The sequence below is a fragment of the Sciurus carolinensis genome, chromosome 3, assembly GCF_902686445.1.
Source record: "Sciurus carolinensis chromosome 3, mSciCar1.2, whole genome shotgun sequence".
Classification (NCBI taxonomy): domain Eukaryota; kingdom Metazoa; phylum Chordata; class Mammalia; order Rodentia; family Sciuridae; genus Sciurus; species Sciurus carolinensis.
The window spans coordinates 123,543,445-123,556,798 of record NC_062215.1 but is presented as its reverse complement, the minus strand read 5'-3'; the positions used below and the strand labels follow the sequence as shown (position 1 = coordinate 123,556,798).

Here is a 13,354-nt window from a genome sequence, read left to right as displayed (position 1 = left end):
TTATTTATTTACTTTTATGTGGTGCTGAGGATTGAACCCAGTGCCTCACACGTGCCAGGCAAGCACTCTACCACTGAGCTACACCCCTAGCCCAAGCTACTCTTTTTTTGTTTTTTTGAAGGTCTGATCTTATTTGTTTGTTACTCTTAAAAACTTATTTTTGATGGACTCAAACTAAGTAGAAGCTCTCAGAGAGGGCAGCCTGCACCTCTTGGCAATCGGTTCCTGGCGTTTGTTTTTCTTTGGCTTCTTTCATTCTCTTAGTCAAAAGTTTGGCATATTCTGCAGCCTCTTCCTTATTCTCTGTTTCTTCAGAGCAATATGCCGGCGCTTTTGTTGCAGGACACGTGGAGTAAGAAGACGCTGAATCTCCGGTGCTTTGGTCCTGGGTTTTTGAACCTTCATTGTTTAAGGGTTTTCTGACAGCATATTGGAGGACATCATCTTCCTTAGAGAGACTGAAAAGTTTGCGGATTCTACTAGCTCTTTTGGGTCCCAGTCGACGAGGTACAGTAGTATCCGTAAGTTCAGGAATATTCTTCGCTCCTTTTTTTTACCATAACCAAGTTGAGAACGCTTGGATTGGCATCCACAATGCAACTTGGAACGGATTTTCTTTCTCTCCAGTTCGCCCTGGTCTATAACAGGAATGCCCCTTACTCAGCAGCAGGCAAACAGGGCCCTGGGTGAAGACATCCTGCTTCATGGGGAAACCTTGTTTGTCATTCCTGCCACTGATTCAGACCACATAACCCTTCCATTCTTCACCCAGAGCGTCTGTAGCAACTTACGTGGCCATACATTTCTCATAAAAAGTTCGCGTTCTTTGTCCATGCCAATGAGTTTCTGGTAGCCAGTGGCTGGGAAGGAGAAACTCAACTTCATCTTGGAGCAGTTGGTTGCCCACCTACGCTACTGTTTTAAGACAAATTTATACTATGTTTGGCTGGTTAGTGTGTGACTGAATACCAAAATGATTTTTGAACTTCATTCTACCTAAAGGAACATCGAGAATTATATCTAAGTGAGACAAAATAATTATTATTATTGATGTTATTAAGTGTGAAAGTGGCACTGTAGTGCCATTAAGATAATACCCTTAAGTTTTAAAGATTTATATTTGAGTATAAAGTGTTGAAATGGCATGATCTTTGGAATTTGCTTATAATATTTCTGCAAAGAAAAACAAGAAGATAAGGGAAATATGGCCAAAATCTTGATAGCTTTACATTTGGGTTATAAGTATGTGGGATTTGTTGTATTATTAGTTTCGAGTATGTTTGAAATATTTCATAATATTTCTTTTTTTAAATAATCAGGATCAGGGGGGCACAGTGACGTAAGCCTGCAATCCCAGTAGCTCTGGAGGCTGAGACAGGAGGATCACAAGATCAGCAGATTAATGAGGCTCTAAGCAACTTAGTGAGACCCTGTCTCAAAATAAAAAATAAAAAGGACTGGGGATGTGACTCTGTGGTTAATGACCCTGAGTTCAGTGCCTGGTACCAAAAAAAAAAAAAAAAAAAAAAAAAAAAAAACCAAAACAAAACAAAACAAAAAACAAACCACCAAATAATAATAATGATAATAATAATAATAATAATAATAATAATAATCAGGATCAAAATTTCTAACTCCTAGGACTAGGGGTATAGCTCAGGTGTAGAGTGATTTTCTAGCATGCAAAAGATCTTGGGTTCAATCCCAAATACAGTAGAAAAAGAAAAATTCTCACTCCTAAGTGGTTCTAAGACTACAGTTTCACATAGCCTTGATCGATATACTTAATGTTTCTCTTTCTGAATTTTTTCATATGTAAAATGCAGATTGTAATACTTGTCCTAACCAGTTAACAGCACTGCAGCGAAGGTCAAATAGAAAAATGCCTGTGATAGTGTTTTAGAGCCGGGCATGGTAGGACAGCCTGTAATCCCAGCAGCTTGGGAGGCTGAGGCAGGAGGATCACAAATTCAAAGTCAGTCTCAACAATTTAGTGAGTCCCTAAGCAAGTCAGAGAGATCCTGTCTCTAAATAAAAAATTTTTAAAAGGGCTGGGTATGTAGCTCAGTGGTTCAGTGTCCTCAGGTTCAATTCCTGGTACTAAAAAAAAAAAAAACAAAAAAACAAAAACATGTTTTGTTTTGGAACCTATAACACAATATCACATATTGTTGTTGATGTGCCATTTTTGTTATTATAATAGGGTGAGAGCAGAGGCCATGTCTCATTATTCACTGCTGTATTTCCAGTGACTAGCAAAATGCCTGGAATATAATCAACATAAATAAATGTTTGATGAGTAAGAGCAAAACTTAAGGGAAAAAAAAGGTATCTGAAATTGACATGAAATCACAAGGATAGAAGAGATCTGGGAAATCATCCAAATAACATTATATTACATAGGAGGAAACTGAGGCCCAGAGCAAAAAGAACTGTCCTAAAAAGACAGGATGGCAGAGTCTCAGTTCAGTGGAAGAGAGAAACTCATAGTCATCCTTAAAATCATAAGGGAGGCTGGTCGCGGTGGCACACACCTGTAAGCCCAGCAACTCAGGAGGCTAAGGCTAGCCTCAGCAAAAGCGAGGTGCTAAGTAACTCAGTGAGACCCTGTCTCTAAATAAAATACAAAATAGAGCTGGGGATGTGGCTCAGTGGTCAAGTGCCCCTGAGTGCAATCTTGGGTACCCTCCCCCCCAAAAAATCATAAGGGAAACACCAGGGATCCAGAGAGAATATTATTCTGTTTTCAGCTACCTTGGGAAAAATGTGCCATAATATAATCACACCACTTCTTGTTCCAGTCCCAAGGAACAGTGCATTCTCCAGCAGTACTCAGATTTTGTTCTGTTAACTGCTGTTTCCAAACAGGAGGCTAAGCAGTAGGGACTTAAATCCTTTTGTGATGCAAATGTTTGGATTCTAATGGTCCCAATTATAAGAATTGGTCCTATAGATGGAACAACTACTTACACTCTTTACTTTAAAATTTCTTATGATACTGTTACATAATCTTTGTGGCTAAGAATTGTGAATTCTGTCTAAACATTACATAGGAAATCTCCTACTTGAGTATGCATATGAGTTGATCATGTTGGCAATGTCCTGATACAACAGGGTCATATTTTCAGATGAACAATTTATTTAGTTGGCTGGGATATGTATGCTCAACACTCCCCAAACCAAGAGCTCCAAATAACAATCATTTAGGGTTGGGATAGAGCTCAATGGTATAGCACTTGCTTAGAATGTGCTAAGGCCCTGGGTTCGATACCCAATACCACAAACAAAACAAAAACAATCATTCAGTAGCCAAGAATCAATTATGGAAGTTATTAGATATTTTTCACTTATATATTTTATTATATGAAAATATTTTTACTCATGAGTTTATGGGTTGGTTAGACAGCTCCGAGAACCTGACTGGGCTTGACTGATCTTAGCTGGGTTCACTTATGTCAGGTCAGCTGTCAGGTCAGTTGGGAGCTGAGAGCACGGCCAAGATAATTCATCTCTGCACTCTCATCTTCTAGCAATCTATCTTTGGGCTTTGCTATCATGATGAGGTTGAGTTCCAAAAGAACTCAAGAAAGGAATGCAGAACTCAGGTCAGAATTGGCATGTTCCCTTCTGCTGCATTCTGTTGGGTAATAGAGTAGTAAGGCCAATAGAGATGTAAGTGTGGGAAAAATAAACTCCATTTCTAGATGACAGAAACCACAGAGTCACATCATAAAGGGTACAGAAGCTGGGAAGAGACAAATTTGGACAAATTTTTGTAATCAGTCTACCACACTAAGGATAAGACTTTGGCTAGGACTAATTTAGTGAGATTTCTTCTTAGTGTGCTGCAACTAACCATATAGTTAGCTTTCGTCTCTTGAAATGTAAGAAGAGAAATGTACTGGAATAGTGGAGACAATCTTGAAAACAGGCAGACTGGCAATAGATATCAGACTTTATTTTGAGGGTTATAAACCGGTTATAGTTATTATTGTTCTGTTCTTTCCAAAGTTTGTTTATATCCAATAACAACATGAACGTCTTGTTCTGAGTACTAAGCTTTTTACATATAGTAACTCATTTAATTCTCACAACCACCATATGAGAGATCATTAACCCTTTTTATGAATGAGATAACAGGCTTAAAAAGGTTGAACAGCCTGAGCCAGGTGTGGCGGTGTTCACCTGTAATCCCAGCAGCTCAGGATGCTGAGGCAAGAGTATCACAAGTTCAAATCTAGCCTCAGCAATTTAGCAAGGTCCTGTCTCAAAATAAAACAAATAAAATGAGCTGGGGACGTGGCTCAGTGGTAAAGTGCCTCTGAGTTCAACCCCCAGTACAAAAAAAAAAGAAAGAAACTAAGTGTGGATTCAAAGCCAGCCTACTTTGACTTCAAAGCCAGTGGGAGACATTGCACACCATACTGTTCTGCCTCCCCAAATACAGAAGTTTCCTTGATCCCTGCAAATCACATGGACATCCATTTTGAGGTACAGAAAAATCCAATGTCTTCAATTTTAATAAGTAATAACTTTTTTTTACAGTTAATGAGCTAAAGCAGGTTGGTGTCATAATAGAGAGTAGAAATCAATAATCCTTCTGTAAGTAGAAGTTAGTAAATATCTTAGGCTATGGGGAGACAGTAGGCAGGAGGCAGGAGGCAAGTTTAAGGCCAGCCCGGGCAATTTAGATCCTGCCTCAAAATAAAATAAAAAGGGCTAGGGGTATAACTCAGTAGTAGAGTGCTTGCCTAGCATGAATGAGACCCTGGGTTTATTTTCCAGTACTTCAGGGAAAAAGAGGTTAGACTTGTGGGTCACGTGGTCTCTATTGTAACTCTTAACTGGTTTTGTAGCACAAAGCAGACAGAGAAAATATATAAATGGGATCTAGGGAAGAAGCTCAGTGATAGAGTGTCTGCCCAGCATCCAGGAGGCCCTGTGTTCAATCCCCAGGAACACCAAAAAACAAACAAAGTGGCTATGCACTAACAAAACTTTATTTAAGAAAACAGGTGACTTTTCAGATTGTCATAGTGGAATTGATACTAAGTCAGGACTTAGAAAAAAATGTGCTCTGTTCTAAAGGCCATTCTGACATGTTTTTCAAGTCCTCTCAAATGTGTAATAACAATGTATAGTAATATAAAAGATAATTTTAAAAATAAGGCAGAATCATTACCCTCATACACATATAAAAATACATGTCAAATATTTTATTTAGCTCATTAATTAATGAGAGAAACAGTAAGACATTAAAACCAGTTCAAGGGAAAATTCAAAGAACAAACACATCCATCAAGAATGCAGAAGTGAATTTTCCAATAGATGAAAAACTGATCAATATTTACAGACAAAAGAAAATAATGTTTGGAATCATCTTAGTTAACTGCATCTTGACCAGCCATAATTTATTTTCATGTCTATGGGCAAGATTCATTTGCATGGTCAGTTTTCCATAACTTAATAGTTCAATGTAACATTGTCCAGTCAAAGATGATGAAAACCACAGACCCATATCTAGTCAGAAAACTTCAAAGGATCACCTACACAAAACTCATGGAGAATATTTCCAGTAATCTTTACCCATTCAGAATTTTCTCTGATAATCAGTTATAATTTTTCTTAACTCTATGCTTTAACCTAAAGTTTTCCAAAAGATGATAGAGGTAACATTGATGACACTGGAGATGGTTTTAGATGGCATGAACAAATTTTTTATCTTAATCATCACATATTTATTTTATAATAGGTAGGTTATAAAATTAAAATTAGTCTATCAATTCATGACTTTACAGATACTATTTTTCAAAAATCCACACCTAAGTAGATCACTGTGAATGTCAGAACACTCTAGATAAGAGATGATTCTAAAATTCTTTACAAAGAAAAAAGAAGTCATTTACAAAGGAACAAGAATCAAACAAATACCAGTCTTCCTATCATTAAAATTGGATGATTGAAAACAAAGAAAAGATGTTTGGAGTAAAAATTATATTAAGTGAAAAATTTTGTTTCCATTAAAAGTTTTCAATAAACAGTGAGAACAAGGCATGGTTATTTTCAGAAATTCAATAACTCAAAAAGTTTACCACCCATATAAATTCCAAATAAATTAAAAACTTTAATGTACTGCATACTTGTTTCTAGCCAAAATGGAGTAAGAGAGACCAGATTTTCCCTTCTGCATAAAACAACTAAAAGAAAAAAATATGTAAGACAAAATATAAGAAACAATGATTTTCAAGACTTTGATCATGAGACAATGATCCCTGAGAGATGAGAAGCATGTCAAGTGAACCCAGTGATTGCCCCAGCTTAGTACTGGAAGTTGCAGCACAGGGAAGGGTGGGGACCCAAGATGAGTCCAGTGATTCCCCCAGTTGAGAACATGGAACTGGGAGAGGATAAAGCTGCTGGTTTGCAAAACAAATTACTAGAGAAAAGAAAGCTTCTGAGAGAAAGAGAGAGAGACCCAAAACTGTCCAGGGCCTCTTTCAAATATTCAGCTGAGTACTTATCAGCACATGCATTTGAAGAAACTACACTAGATCATGGGGGGGAAATATTCATACTAGGAGTTCACACAGGCCCAATGCCTACCATGTAGACTAGAAAATCTCATAATTCAGCAGATATTGTGTAGAGTACCCAGAAAGTCTTGTTCAGTATAAGACAAAATTAGCCCTAGATGAAATGTTTTTGGTCCCACCTAACAAAGCTTAAAAGCAAGACCTGAAAAAAATCAAACTTTTTCCAGGCAACTTAGCTGAATCCCAGACCAAAGCTCAAGAATAGTTATAGAAATATAAAAATATCCAGCACTCAAGAAAGTAAAATTCATAAGATCTGGTATCTAATAAAATAACTATAAAGTATGTGAAGAAGCTAAAAAATTATAAGAAGAAAAAGCGATTGAAACTCAACAAAGTGGACACAGATGATGGAATTAGTAGATAAGATCATTAATTTTTATAATTATGATCCTTACATTCCAAAATCTAGAGTAATAGTAATAGCAGTGACCCCCCACCCCCGACCCCAAGGTGACATCTGGCAATATCTAAATTCAGTTTGGACACTGAGGATGTGGCTCAGTGGTAGAGTGCTTGCCTAGCATGCATGAAACCCTGGGTTCGATTCGCAGCACTGAAAAGAAAAAGAAAGAAGGAAGGAAATGCTGGGTATGGTGGCGTTGCCTGTAATCCCAGCAGCTCCGGAGGCTGAGGCAGGAGGATTGTAAGTTCAAAACCAGCCTCAGCAACTTATCAAAGCCCTAAGCAACTAAGTGAGACCCTGTCTCTAAATAAAATACAAGAAAGGACTGGGGATGTGACTCAGTGATTAAGTGCCCCTGGGTTCAATCCCCAGTACCAAAAAAAAAAAAAAAAAAAAAAAAAGGCAGACAGTTTGGTCCCAACTTGGGCACGTAATGGTACTACTGGTACAAGGTATGTAGAATCCAGAGATATTACTAAATATTCCACAATGCACAGAACAAAAATTATCCAGCCCAAATTGTCAATAATAATGCTGAGAAGAATTGAACATGTTAAGTTCAATACCTTCCTGGAAAAAATACTAGCTTTGCAGGTAGTCCTGGTCTATGGTAGACCAAATTAGGGAATGGTCATTCAGAAAATTTCCCTTTTAGGGAACACGACAAAGAACAGAAGCCAGCAAGCTGACTTTCCTCAAGGCAGGAGGACATGCTACTAATATACTCAGCAAAACCAAACCCAGCCTGTTATTAGACCCGAGTCCAGCTGCTCACCACATGACAGGCCAATCAGGTCAAGAGACAAGGTGTTAAGGCTAGGAAGGGGACTTTATTTGAAAAGCTGGCTCAACAAGAAGATGGAAAACTCTTATCCAAAGTCTATCTTGTCAGGAAGTTGATTTAAGAGTGGTTTATAATAGGCCGTCATTGGGTATTCCCAGACTGGTGGGTGCCTTCTCACAGTGGGTAGGCCAGATGATGTGCATCCGGTCCTAATTGCCTAGTCATGAGATGCTTTTTAGTTCTGCAAATCTCAAGAACAAAGATAATATTTTTCCTCAGGCTAGCCTTGTCACTGGTTATTTGGCCCACATGGAGTTCCTGACGTATTACACAATGGACAGGTTAGACGGGGTAGCTTCCCTCAGGCCCTCTTGCTGACTGCCAAACTCATCGTAATGAAAAGAAACATCGTTAATGCTGGACTTCAGGACAGTATACTGGACAGTATGCTGCTGTCCCATGTGAAGCTAATGGGCAAGTAGTCTCTGTAGCAGACTTGGGTGCTCTTCCCAACATTTTCTATTCCTTCCTTCCTTCCTTCCTTCCTTCCTTCCTTTCCTATCCCTCCCTCCTTCCCTCCCTTCTCTCTCTCTCTCCCTTTCTTTCTTTCTGAACTAGAGATTGAACCCAGAGTTACTTAACTACTGAACCACATCCCCGGCCCTTTTAAATTTTTTTTTTCTTTTGAGATAGGGTCTTGTTAAGTCGCTTAGGGTCTTGCTAAATTGCTGAGATTGGTTTTCAACCTGATCCTCCAGTCTCAGCCTCTGGAGCTGCTGAGATTATAGGTGTGTGCTACTGTGTCTGGCTTCCCAACATTTAAAAAAAATTTTTCCCAGTATGAGAATCCAGAAAAAAAAAAGGTAAATATCTTCATAACTAGAGGAAAACAAAAATATTTCTAAACCTAAGATTTAATCCAGAAATAAAGAATATGGTCTTATTTACCACTCATTCGGACTCACTTTGTGAAAATATGGCATCAAATGATGGAATTGTCTACTACTTTTATTGATTTGAGTCTTCATTTTGACATTGTTAAGATAACAGAGTTTGAATTATTTTTCTTCAAATATTGATGCTGCACAGGACTGTGGGTATTTCTCAGTGGTAGAACACTTGTCTAGCATGTGAATACTGGCTTCGATCCCAGCACTGAAAAAACAAAACAAAACAAAAAAAACTGAGACTTAAAGACACACCTAGAAATTATAAAAAATTATTGACTTTTAGGACAAAATAAAATGAAGAGGAAATGATTATTGTCTATATCTTCGTTAGCTATAGAAATTGATGGAAAACAATCTGGCTTCTAGTATTTTATTTTATTTTATTTTTATTTTTTGGTACTGAGATTGAACCCAAGGTCACTTAACCACTGGGTCACATCCCCGGCCCCTTTTTTTGAAACAGGATCTTACTAAGTAGGTAGGAACAGCTACAGAAGGGGCTTTGAGCTCCGTAAACTCTGGAAAGAAAAAAGAGAAATTGGTTCTTCTTCAGAGAAGGAGGAATTGATACTCTAGACAGATTTCCAAAAAACTTAGTGCCCAATAATTTGTGGGCAGGGTACTGTGTTTAAAGAAATGAATTTTCATCTCCTCTTTGCTTGCATACAGTGAATTTCCCCTTCTGCTCCAAACACCCAGGCATTTTGCATTTTTCCTTTTCTTTTCCTTCCTTCCTTTTTTTTTCCCGGGGGGTGGTACTTTCTCCCCATTCATTCAGCAGAAGGAGTAAAATGAGCCTTGCCTGCCTCCTTGAGGAAGCCTGCATCATCTTTCTTTCTGTCCTTTTCATTAGATTCTTTGGTTCCTAGATTAAGGGACTAGGAACGGAAAAAATAAGTCTTAGAATAGTCTTGCTTGACCTAGTAAAATTACCTATCTTCTTATGCAGTTTAAAAAAATCTTTCTTACACTCTGAAAATTTCTAAGATAGGACATACCAACCTGAACCTGTTTCTAATCCAGCTTCATTCTATTGGTTGGACAGAATTAAATCAGTCTCCCATGGGCCACATCAAAGAAAAATGGCAGAGTTTTCAGGGTGATCAAATATGTTCAGTGGTGGTCAGATTCCGGGTCTACAAATGATAGGTTTTCATTTGTTATAAATGTTTGCTTGGACTCAGGTTAGAATAAGCAATATACAGAGCAGTGGACCTATGGTAAATATATTAGATAATCCATACTCTACAGGTGTTTTACATATAGGATTCTTTTATGTGTAAAACTGGAAAGAAAACAGCTGTTCCACAGCCCTTCCTATCCCAGTGGGCCTTTTCTTTTAAAGAATAATGAATATATATTGCTCCCTGCATATTCCCCATTTCTGCCATCACAAAGATTTTATCCAGAAGGCATGTGATTCCAGAAAATCCATTTGATGATGGGTGAATACTACAAATTAATTTGGCCGACTTTTTGCAAGTTGCACCCAACTATCCTGTCCTTTTGATGTGCCACATAAGATGGCAATTTGTCTGTTGCTGGCCTTCTGCAGTCTATTTTGGGGTAGATAAAAGGACCAGCATCATGTAAATCACTATAGCATTCAGACTTTCCTCATACATTGCACCCTCAAGGAACAAATCTATGTTGGCAGGAAGGTGACCTGAAAGTCATAATGGGAGCAAACAGAGTGTGAGGTTAACAGTATAATATGGAATGTACTGTCGAGCTTTCAGACTTACTGGTACAACACAGTAAGGAAGGATGTTGTGATGGGGAGCTATCTGCTAAGATTATTGGATATATGTCTACCAGGAATCTGTCACCTTTTGTCAAGAGCCGTGAGCCCATATGGTAGCTCTAGAATTCAGCTGCTCACCAGAAAGTGATCTTGCTAATTCGATGGCCCTGTGTACTGGGAGCAGGAAGAAAGGAACACAACACTGAATAATTGAGAGCATTGCTGGAGACTTCAAAGAAGGACTGTGAACTGAAAGAAGTTGTCACTTTCTCATTCCTTATGTCTGATTTATGTCCGAATTTAGATCCAACAATTGTGACTATGATTACTTCAGGTAAAAATTTTTGTACATTTCTGAGAACAATCTGATAAATGTTATTTTTGTTTATTTGTCTAGGATCAGCAATGGTAACTTCTTTTCCCAGAATTTCTTGCTTGAGTGATGGTTGGAGTTCACTGTTATATAGATGTACCAAGACTATATCTGCACTGGTAATTTTACAAATATTTATTGAATATGTAATACTCGAAAAGTAGGTTCACATCTACAAAGCCCTGCGTTTGATCCTCAGTTCAAAAAAAAAAAAGATAGACTCAAAGGTGGATCAAATAATGGATTCTGTTAGGAAAGAGATTAGGTCTTCATAAAAAAATGTTCAGATGAAGTTTCAAAAAACTAACAATCAACATCCATACAATGCTGACGATATAGCCCATCTCGGAGGGTGTTCACTGAGCATGCGGAAGGACTGGGGTTCGAATCCCCAGCACCCCGGAATGGGGGTGGGGGAACAAGACAAAACATCCATACATCTGGAATTTTTTTTCATGGGGACTGTGATTCAGCTTTTCATTGCTTTAATCAAAATATTGGACAAGAACAACTTAGAGGAGAAAAAGTTTTTGAGGACTCAAGATTTCAGAGGTTCAGTCTATGATCAGCTTAGTCCTTTGCTCTGGGACCAAGATGAAGCACAGCACCATTGGAGAAGTGTATAGTGGAAAAAAGCAGCTCAGGACATGGCAGCTAGCAAACAGAGAGCAAGATAAAGGGACAAAAGGGAAGATGACCCATTCCAGGGCACACTCCCAGTGATCCACCTTCTCCAGCCATGCCCCAACTACCTGGAGTAACCACCAAGTTAGTTCATTCAAACTAGGATGAACTGATCAGGTTACAGCTCTCATAATCTAATCATTTTACCTCTGACTATTCCTGCATTAAGATAGGAACTTTGAGAGGACACCTAACATCTGAACCATTACAAGTACAATGTAAAAGTAGCCTGTAAATTTATACTCTGTGACCACTTCTGCTAATTTTGCCAGGTTTAAACCCCAGGGCTTTGATTGTAGCTGTTAGTGTTGTTGATAGCTAACACTGAGCTACATCGGCAACTCTATACTATAGCATTTTTTGTTTTGTTTTGTTTTGTTTTTTGTAATGGGGCTTGAACCTAGGGGACTTTACCACTGAGTTACATCCCTGACCCTTTTGAGACAGGGTCTTGTTAACTTGCTTAGGGTCTTTCTAAGTTCCTGAGACTGGCCTCAAATTTGCAATCCCCTTGTTTCTGCAACCCAAGTTGCTGGAAATACAAGCATGTGCTACTGTGCCTGGCTATACTATATATAGTTACTTTAGAGTGCACTCCTATTTATAAAAAGTTTACTGTATGCCAGGCACAGTGGTGCACACGTGTAATCCCAGCTACCCAGGAGGCTGAGGAAGGAAGGTCTCAAGTTCCAAGACAGTCTGGACAACTTAGAGAGATCTTGTCTCAAAATAAAATTTGGGGGATGTAGCTCAGTGGTAGAGTGCTTGCCAAGCACGCCCGAGGTCCTAGGTTCCATTCAGAATACTACAAAAAAAATTGTTTTTACTTTAAAACATATGTCATATTACGTTGGCAGCAGTTGTAAACATCTCATGTTTACCATGAGTCCTGATCTCATCATTTTCCTCTGTGCTTGATTTAATCTCATATTGTTTTTTCATCTTGTCCTTAGGAGCAATGGGCATATATATATATATATATATATATATATATATATATATATATGGTATAGCATAGTTCTGTAGTAGACTAACATTTAAGTCTGTATAAGTATACTCTATCATGTTCACGTAATGACAGATTGCTTAATATGGTGCATTTCTTTGAACACATCCTTGTTCATCATTAAGCAATACTTGACTGTATTAATTATAAAACAAAGACTTAGAATTTTTTGATATCCAGGTTTACATCCAAGTTACACTAGTTTTCTTCTAAAGGAAACTACTAAATCTCTTTTGCTTAACTTAATCTTTTGAGCATCTCACAGATTTGTAAAATTCTTTGAAATACCCAGTTGTCCATAAATTCTGATAATTTATATAGGGCATTTCAAAGTGCAAACTGCTTGCACTGACTCTGAATTTGTCAGTTGGTAATTGGTATCCTGAACATGAAGCAAGTGTAGTTTTTATCCAATAGTGAACAGTATATTTTATGTCTCATTTTTAGCATTACTTTCTCTCCTTATTTTTATAGCAATGATTGGACAGCCAATATTTTCAGCTTTACACTCTTATTTCATGGCATTTATTGACTTAGCTTTACTCAATTGTAGCTGTTAGATTTGAACACTATTCTTTTATCATCCATAATGCTTCCTTGCCTGTTTGCAACTAGAAGTATGGAGTTATTTTATTCAGAAGTGATCAGTGAAATTACTCATGCCAACAGACAAATATCTCAAATTAGAAAAAGTTCACTTAATCTACCTTACATTTTAAAATTAGTGCAATTCCAACTTAGCATTTCTGGTCAAGGAAATATTGGCTACCTTTGAAATGTCATAGAAAAAAAGCAAATATAGCATTACACCTGT

The 13,354-nt window shown here is 37.8% G+C and overlaps 1 pseudogene; it reads right to left on the bottom strand.

The window, feature by feature from the left end:
• Nucleotides 1–264: 264 nt before the first annotated feature.
• Nucleotides 265–885, bottom strand: LOC124979486 (40S ribosomal protein S6-like; annotated as a pseudogene).
• Between the last annotated feature and the right edge of the window lie 12,469 nt (nt 886–13,354).